Source organism: Opisthorchis viverrini, assembly GCF_000715545.1.
Source record: "Opisthorchis viverrini unplaced genomic scaffold opera_v5_564, whole genome shotgun sequence".
NCBI classification, from domain to species: Eukaryota; Metazoa; Platyhelminthes; class Trematoda; order Opisthorchiida; family Opisthorchiidae; genus Opisthorchis; species Opisthorchis viverrini.
In genome coordinates this window covers 33302-41903 of record NW_008752227.1, presented here as the reverse complement: position 1 = coordinate 41903, position 8602 = coordinate 33302, and positions in this window count along the sequence as shown.

Sequence of the window (8602 nt, the reverse complement as noted above, 5' to 3'; positions counted from 1 at the left end):
ACAAAGAAGACCAACGCGTTGTGTTGGCGCTTTTTACATTGCAAGGTCATATATCACATTTTGGTGTAACAAAACGGTAAGTCTAGGAATTTAATAGAAATAATAATAATATTTAATGCCAGCGTTGGATACCACTGGTATATCTTCAAAAAGCTGTAGCGACCGTTGGCGGACTACTATGCTGAAAGTGGGTGCCCAGTATTCGCACAATGGAATTGAATTTTCGAGAGCTACGATGTCTCTGGTGGACTAAAGCAGAGAAACAATTATGTTCAGAGCACGAGTCCAAATTTTGAGCGATATCTAGGCATCCTGGGTTATCAGTGGTGCAAAGAGAGTATTCCACCAGACGTTTCCGCTTGCAGTGGAAAAAGAAATTCGGTGAGCTGCAAAAATTGGCGTAGATTAGTGTAGTTTTCAGTATGAGAATGGACGCTACGAAATCGAACATTTCTGCGCGAAAATTCTTCTTCTACTCGCAAGGGGTTTGCAGCGAAGAGCATTGTGCGACAAAATTGGCCTCAAGACGGATCGATATCTAATCAAGGGGAATTTCACGAAACCCACAGTATTTCGAATTGCTAAAATAAATTGATCATACTAAATTCCACGTAAAATTCGCAACCACGGAAACCACATTTTCGCTGAAACCAATTTCGGTTTGTTTCTGGGGGGATAGCTTCACAGTTTTTTGCCCTCATTTACCGTTCAATTTTCCGTAGCCTGCTGCTAAAGCCGGGCAGTTCACCAGAAAAGAAGCGAACTTAATTTCTTCGAGACTGTTGGGATTTGATTTGTCAAATTTACTAAAAGTTAGTCTAGCCAATTTTCACGTTCCAATGCTATGTTGGTCATAGCATTTTGTCTAAGTAAGCCAACGTTCAAGGTCACCGGTATCCGCCGATTTGCATCTGAACACCAGCCTACACAAGAACCATTGATTCAAATATAAGGATAATTGAACGCTCCGCGATGCCTTCCGAATTGGAGATGACATCTACATCGTATCTGACGTAATTTCCACCCAAATTGAATTAGGTCTTTTTGTATTGTAGGCGTCTGGCCCAGCAAATTAGGTTAAGTTTTGACAAGCTTCTGCACAACGCCATTTCTTGGGAAGCTCAGCCTGCGTTCAGTATGATCATGAATGACAACTTTATACTTTGTGGAGTAGTGGTGTGATTATGTTTCAATATTCTGTGATATGCAAAACTAGCCGACGAATTACGCAGCGCATTCAGATATGTGCGTGTGAATCAAACATCCATGTCATTCCTCTTCGACAGAATGGCGCTCTCTAGCTGGAATACGTCTAAAGGCCCAACATTCATGTCTAAAATTAAGGCCGGCGAATGCGCTTCATCATAATGTCCGCATTGTTTTCGTTTACCTTGGCTACTTATCATACATACCTACCCAAATACATACATACATACACACATAAGGATGCGTGCTCCCGATTATAAAGCCTTAAACTTGCATGAAAGTCTAATCCAACAGACAATGATGATCCTCCCTCTCATTCATTTTCCCGTCTGCTCTCCCCACAAATGAAAAATACACGACCATCTTTGGCAAAGCACTTTTATTTGTCGGTTTCATCAGCACTGAGTGGCCACTCTGATTCTCGCCTTCAAGAAGTTGCATTTACGCGACAGGTGTTCCGAAGGGAAAAGTGTTGATCCACTACATACCTATAGAGACTTTTTCAGCAGTCCTACTGTTGTGGAGACAAACTTACTATTTGATCAATTAGTCCCGCTGGCAACGGCAAAGTGTCAGCGTGTACATCAACGGTGCAACTACAAGACTCAATGAAGATCATCATTATTATATAAGTTTGTTATCACTGTTCGGCGCAGCAATTTTAATGCTGAAAATGGTGTCCACAAGATAGTCGTGAGCTCAACTGCTATGAACCTGGGCCCCAGGATTCAAAAACCTCATGCGCTGTTAAACGTGTAGCCTTGTCGCCGTAGCAAAGTCTAGTAAAAGAGCGGGTACTCAATTCAATTTTTGCCCCTTTAGAGAACAAAATCCTCAATTCAGTCTGCTTCTGTTTCTCGTAACTTATACTCCGTGGCTTGATTCATCATACTCAGCCGTAGTATTATGCTCACTATCTATTTGCTGTGTTCTCGGACGCCAGTTATCAAATCCGGTCCCTCTATTTGTAAACCGACACTTTTCTGGCATTCACCATCCTGTTGTTGTACAGAAAGCTCCCACATCTCCGTAACTGAATGCCTCCCACAATTTCAGGTTAAATTGAGACGTTGTCACATGGATTTCAGGCACCTCTAAGCCACCGTTCACGCCAGCATTTTGCCCTCTAGCTTCACTTCCACAATCGTGTCTGCTAAAGCCAAACTGAACCTTTGTGTGGCGTGTAATACTCAAACGACCAAAAAGGCAAAACAAATTTGGAGCTGGGTTTCTATGCGATACCAATAATATAAAACCTCGATTCGCAAAATATTCAAACCTCGAAATTAGATACTCGCCCTTAACAAGTGATCCAACTGGACTATAAAAGTATAAACTACAATAATGCAAGGTTATCACATGCATATGGTGGATGAGAAAAAGGCTGGATGACCTCAGGGTCAAATGAGCAAATTTGTAGGGNAATAGCACTTCATGTGCGCACACAACTTAAATGTAAAGCAGGGTTACAAATATGGACTGGGGAGACACGAGGAGTTGTGGGGATCAAAGTAATGAATGGTACAATGTCTGTTATTATTATTAATAATAATAGTGTTAATTTTTTTCTATCCGAATACATGCGTGAATAAGATGGCCACTCTTGAAGCGGTCTAACTGTCTCTGAGGAGTGTGCTCCAACTGAAGACTGCAAGTCTCACTCTCCTTGATTCAAGAACAACATTCCCTCAACCCACATCTGGATACGGCAGATAGCCATAATGTCACCACACATGCCGTCACCCTCCCTAAGAGCTGTCAATGGACTCCGACTTTCCATTACCCAACAATGCGGTGATCCTTGCCTGCCCAACAACATTTGTCCAACCTGGTAAACATTTTAGTCCACGACATGAGGCCAATTACATTGATAACCTGCAGTCAATGAACCAGGTTCTCAACGGGCGGCGCAGCCCAGGACGATGAAGATGAAACATCTTATGGCCTCGGAAATAGACAAAAGCCTCTACCAACTCTGCGTCATGAAGTACACCCACCCGCTCCGTACAGTACTCGGGGTCGAATCTTCAATCCGCGCCATAAGCCATAGATGAGGAGAAAAATAACAAACTGGCCTCTCATCTACAAAAAATAAATAAATAAAAATGAAAAATACAACTGGGAAAACCTGAAGATACTCTGCAATGCCCATAGCACAGCTGTAACTGCCTTCGTCAGAACAGGGGCTACACCGCACCATAAAACCGCACCCGATGGATTTTCGCTCAAATCCGGCCAGCCTGGTTTTCTGCTGCACTTGCAGCTTGCCCCTTTCACAAATTAAAATCCGTATACGGTGTTCTGTTGGGCTACCCGATGGATTTTCGCTCAAATCCGACCAGCCTGGTTTTCTGCTGCAATTGCGGCTTGCCCCTTTCACAAGTTAAAATCCGTATACGGTGTTCTGTTGGGCATATGCTATAGCAACATGTCCCCATCCATCCTACCCATTACACCTAACTTCCCTACAACAGTGCAACCAGTGAGTCTGTTTAGCTTCAGATTACACCATATTTTTGAGAAAAAACTTGCTATGTTCCATTAAGTCGAATTATTTCATCTCCATCTCCACTTTTGCTCGTTGTGTCTCCGGCCATTAATCCAACCGCCCAAGGTCACACATGGCCAGCAATGGTTTTCCAGTTTTAGTTCGTGTCAGCCGGCTAAGTATTTGAACTATTCGGACCTCACGCCCATCGTAACCACAAGCTGGGAAAAAAACCATTATTACTATTTCATTCGATACTTCTCACCGTTACGACACTGTCCTCTTTTCGCGCAATCCCCACCTGCCGCACATCCCCCCAGTCATGTTTCATTCTGACTGTAAACGTATGATCGTGCCAGACGGTATGCCACCCACAAGTTGGGAATAAACATTATTATGGTTCGCTACTGTGGAAAGACACCATCCCAACTCAATTGGGTACACGCAGCCAGTCTGGCAATCACGAGGAACTTGCCTTGACTCACACTTTAACACGATTCTGCGTCGCTTATGTCACGACGTGCAACAAAATGTTTGAAGAGGGAATACGAGAACAACAAGCGGGATTTTGATTCAGGAAGAGGCTATGCGAGTCAGTCTTTACTCCAGTAGTTAATCAAATGAAGAGTAAACATTTAAAGGCCGAGAATTATGGAATATATCTCGTTCAGTTTCCCGATGGACGGTTGTTTACGAATTTCTGGTCTAACTGGACCACTGACACAACTTAATAACAGGGATTACGGCCCTTTGCGCATTAGGATGGCCCAATCACTGTGTCCGTACAATGTGGGGAAACGAACATGTCTAGTGAAAAAGGCATAGGCGGCCTCAACTATGCATGTCACATCACAGGATCCGTGCAGATATTACGCTTGAACACGTGTTCTTTTGAAAAACTCGTAGGCGCGCAGAATAAAGAACTGAAAACCGGCTGCATGTCCAGATAAGCCACCAATATCAAAAAGTATCGGAACCGCCGACAGTGAAGTTTGAAGCCATTTTTCACTCATACTGCACAGGAAGAGGCCCTCCAATGATGTAGGGACTGCCTATTTATCAACATTTAGAATATAGGCGAGATTAAATCCGTGGTTAGCCACCAACGAACAAGACGCTCAGCCCGCTTAGGAGACGACTGCAGAACGAATTAGCCCAACTGCACAAGAAACTGCAACGTTTTTTACCGCACCTTTACCTCGCTGCCAATTTTGTACATTGAAAGCAAAGAAAACAAATGAAAAATGGAGGTTGGAAAACGCAGGACGAGGCAAAGGCAGAAAAAAGACAAGGTTGAAGTGTAACCGATTTACCCCTATTCCCATGCCTGTCATGGGGTTTTTAACTTTATGTGCTGTCGATCTAGGTGCTTTTTATCCCGATGCCATCTGAAATCAACATCCTTATCGTGACCTTCCACCGCGGGACGAAACGCATGTCATTTGCTAGGCTTGGTAAGATGGGATCAAATGGTTTTTGTAGGAGTGGTACCGGAGGAATCTATGGTACCCGGCTTTCTTCGAGTACGTTTTCCGTCGCGAAAGAAAAGGTCCAAAGTACTGCCGCATTTCTTCTGATGGTTTGGCGCAATTTCACCTTTTTACCCCCGTGGACCACGAGGCACTTTACGTACTGCGCTACAGAGCGCTTCTCGTACGCAGCAGTTAATCTATACATTCAGAATATAAGAGGTTGAACATAATACAATGGCTGAACCTGTAAGGCAAGCTTCTACATTTATTGTTGGGATACCTTGGACAAAAAAGTTTACTCCCCAATGTCGAGGCAATGGAGATAGTTTCTACACCACCTCTCATTCATGGCTCTTGTGTAATCTGAGGCATCTGAACGACGGGAACAGATCCGACACGAGAGTTTGAGTGAACTTCTCGACCTCTTGTACCAATTCATGAATGTGTGAATTCGCTTCATATGGAAGACCGGAAACTACTGATACTGCTCAGATTCACGGAGTGATACACAGAATCGAGACTTTGCCCAAATTTTCCGGGTCGTTTTCGTCCTTGTCGTTCAGCGGTTGCCGGTCACCTGAAAGGCACAAGTGAAAAAAGTGTGAAGCACTGCTGTTTATGCTCTTAGAGCAGGGTGGTATGCTTGTCAGCGCGATGATTCGAATAAATAATTGTCTACTATTGCTTGGAGCTTGGTTCTAGAAGGAGCGCAGACAACCGTCGGAGGAAGGTCATTCGTCGCAGATAAAACCCGAAATGAGAAAAAATTGCCTCGCGTACGTCTGCGCTCTGAGCTTAAAAATCTTACAACCCCCCGCCGTCTGTTTGCTTGAACAACAGTGAAAAGTCTATTGTCCAAGCTCTCGTCAAACGAGGCAAAATTAATGAGTAAGTCTTTTTGGAGGCCCGATGCTCAAGGTGAAAGAGGTCAAGCGCCGCAAGACGCGTTTTTAGTCCACAGACTTGAAGTCGTGAATCATTTTCGTAGGGGCTCGCTGGACACGCTCAATGATGGTGACATCCTTCGTGAGTCCTGAGTAGACAACTTGGTTGGCGCATTCAAGGAGCGGTCTGACGTAGGCTCCGCAGAGTATTTGGAAGGGAGTAGGTTCACCGAATCATCCGTAAAACGGCACATGCCTTGCACGCCACGCTAGTGAGGCTTATAAATCTGTAGAATCCAGGCGATATTCGGTGACCAGTTTTCTAGATTGGCGTGTCAAGCACTTCCTTCCAAACAGCAGAAGAGGCATTCGTCTAGCGACTGACGAAACACCAGGTATAAATGACTTGTCAGTGTAGACGACGTTTCCTTCGGGATCCTCGAATGGACCTCGTCGGGCACCAACGCACAGAATAGGGCTGAATATAGACATGCACAGTGTTCTCTTTAAACCTCAGATACCGCTTTTGGGGAACTCGTGGGTTCTCCATTCGTGTCCCCCGAGGAGAACGCGAATGGCTTGTTTCTGTGGCGGTCTCATGTATTTGAACAGTACGTTTTTGTTTTTCCGAGTGAGGTCTAGGATGGTGGCTTGTTTTCACATGTTTCATTGCCGGATTTCTGATTTACAGCAGTTCCGCAGTTTTCGAAATGCCAGCACACCGTCCGTGTCTCCTGTTATTGACTTTTTGAAAAAAAGTTGGAACCCCTCTTCCAGAAGACGTCAAACCCTTTAAGGCGCTCTGCGGTTCAACCAACTTCGTGCTTTTTTTGGTGACGAACGTCGCGTTAGCCTCGTGAATTTCCTGGACAATGATCTTATATAAGTCATCCACTGAAGCTGGTCCCATTTTAACTTGTTCGATAAAGAGACGCATTCCTGTGAAGTCTGCATGGCAGAGGTCTCGAAGCCCATTTTGAGGCCCGAGATTTGTTACTCCACAGCGGATAAAATCAAGGGTCAGCACACAGTAGCCGCTAAGTCCTAACGGAGCATTTATATTTACCTGACCTTTCGTCAGGCATCGCCAAATCCAGGAGGGATGGTGGATGGCCCGCGCGGGTTTCTGGTGGGTGTGACGACATGTTGAGTCCAGGCACTCTGTTGAACGACTTCAGTCAGCGTCGCTACAAAAAGCCCACGTGATCCGACGCAGTTAGGCTCCATCCATGAGGTCTTTTGAGCGTTGATATCACCTGTCAGCAGGAGATGAGTGATGTGATAGCTGGAGGGTGGTTGCTCAAGGATTCGTATGAGTTATTGGTCGTCTCTAGGTGGACTCGAGGAGCTACCGTAGACCACATCGAAAGGGAGAGCATCAGACCCGCGCAGCGGGATTCGGATCCACAGCATATCGTAAAAAGGTGCAGGAGTGGTATCAGGGAGGACAAACGGGATGGGCAAGGCCGCATATAAGTGAGCCAAACAGCCCCTCACCTTGAGCCAGCTCGAAAAACAGAGTAACAGTCTATCGAGATCTCCGCGTCAGGAACATCTGGTGAGACCGGGATCTCTATGAGTGCGATTATGGATGGTTGTTCAAGGTGAGGTGACTGATTATTATCGTAAAGTTTGTTTAAATGGCTGGGACAGTTTGTGGACAAGCACTTCAACGCTGCCTCTGCTGCCTCCGAGGTTGAGGTGCCGGGAGTTGCGTGACCAGGGAGGTTATCAGACCTAATGGTTGCGCGTCGGGTTCGAGTCGAAGGCTCCAAAGGGGCCTGTGAGAATTGATTTTCGTACGTATATCGGTATAACCAGACGAACTAGAAACCCAGAATTCAACGAAGCGTAACAACCAGCACGTATGTATTCGAACTGGCGAAATAGTACAGCTTATGGAATATTAAAACAAGAGAATAATGGATAAAACAACGAATAGAGTATCAGTCACGTTCATCACAGGGCCTGTGGGGCATAATCATTTGCTCACTGTCTTGGTGGTTTCTGGGGATGCATTTCACTTGCAGGGTTTTTTTCGCTCAGTTGGAGCCCGGTTTGCTCGGGCAGTGATTCACTAATACTGGTGGGTACGCTGAGGGTCACACTGATACTCGATGTCCAACCATACCATTTTTTGGACACGCGGCCCAGCTTGGATGCCCTGGATCATGCGGCTTCGCTAATTTCAGGGGCGCCTCTGCATAAGTAACTGACCCTGACGGCACGTGTTCGAAATTCCGCGGGAGCGCGATTGGAATCCACAAATATGTTCAAAAACTAGCAGCAGTCAGTTATTGATTCACGCCATCATTAACTGATGGTAATGTGATTGATTTGAGTTCGTGGCGACACGCTGTTGGAGGACACCATGTTGCCTCAGATTCAGTTATTGTGCAAAGCGTGCACGTTTTCCTCTGAAATTTATCTGCACCATATCAGATCACTTCCAGAGTCGGCGACTTGCGGTCTGGACCGGGCAGCTGGCCTATGAACGCCAAAGTCAGGGTGGTATATAAACGGGTATCAAGCTACAAATGGTCATCCCTCGC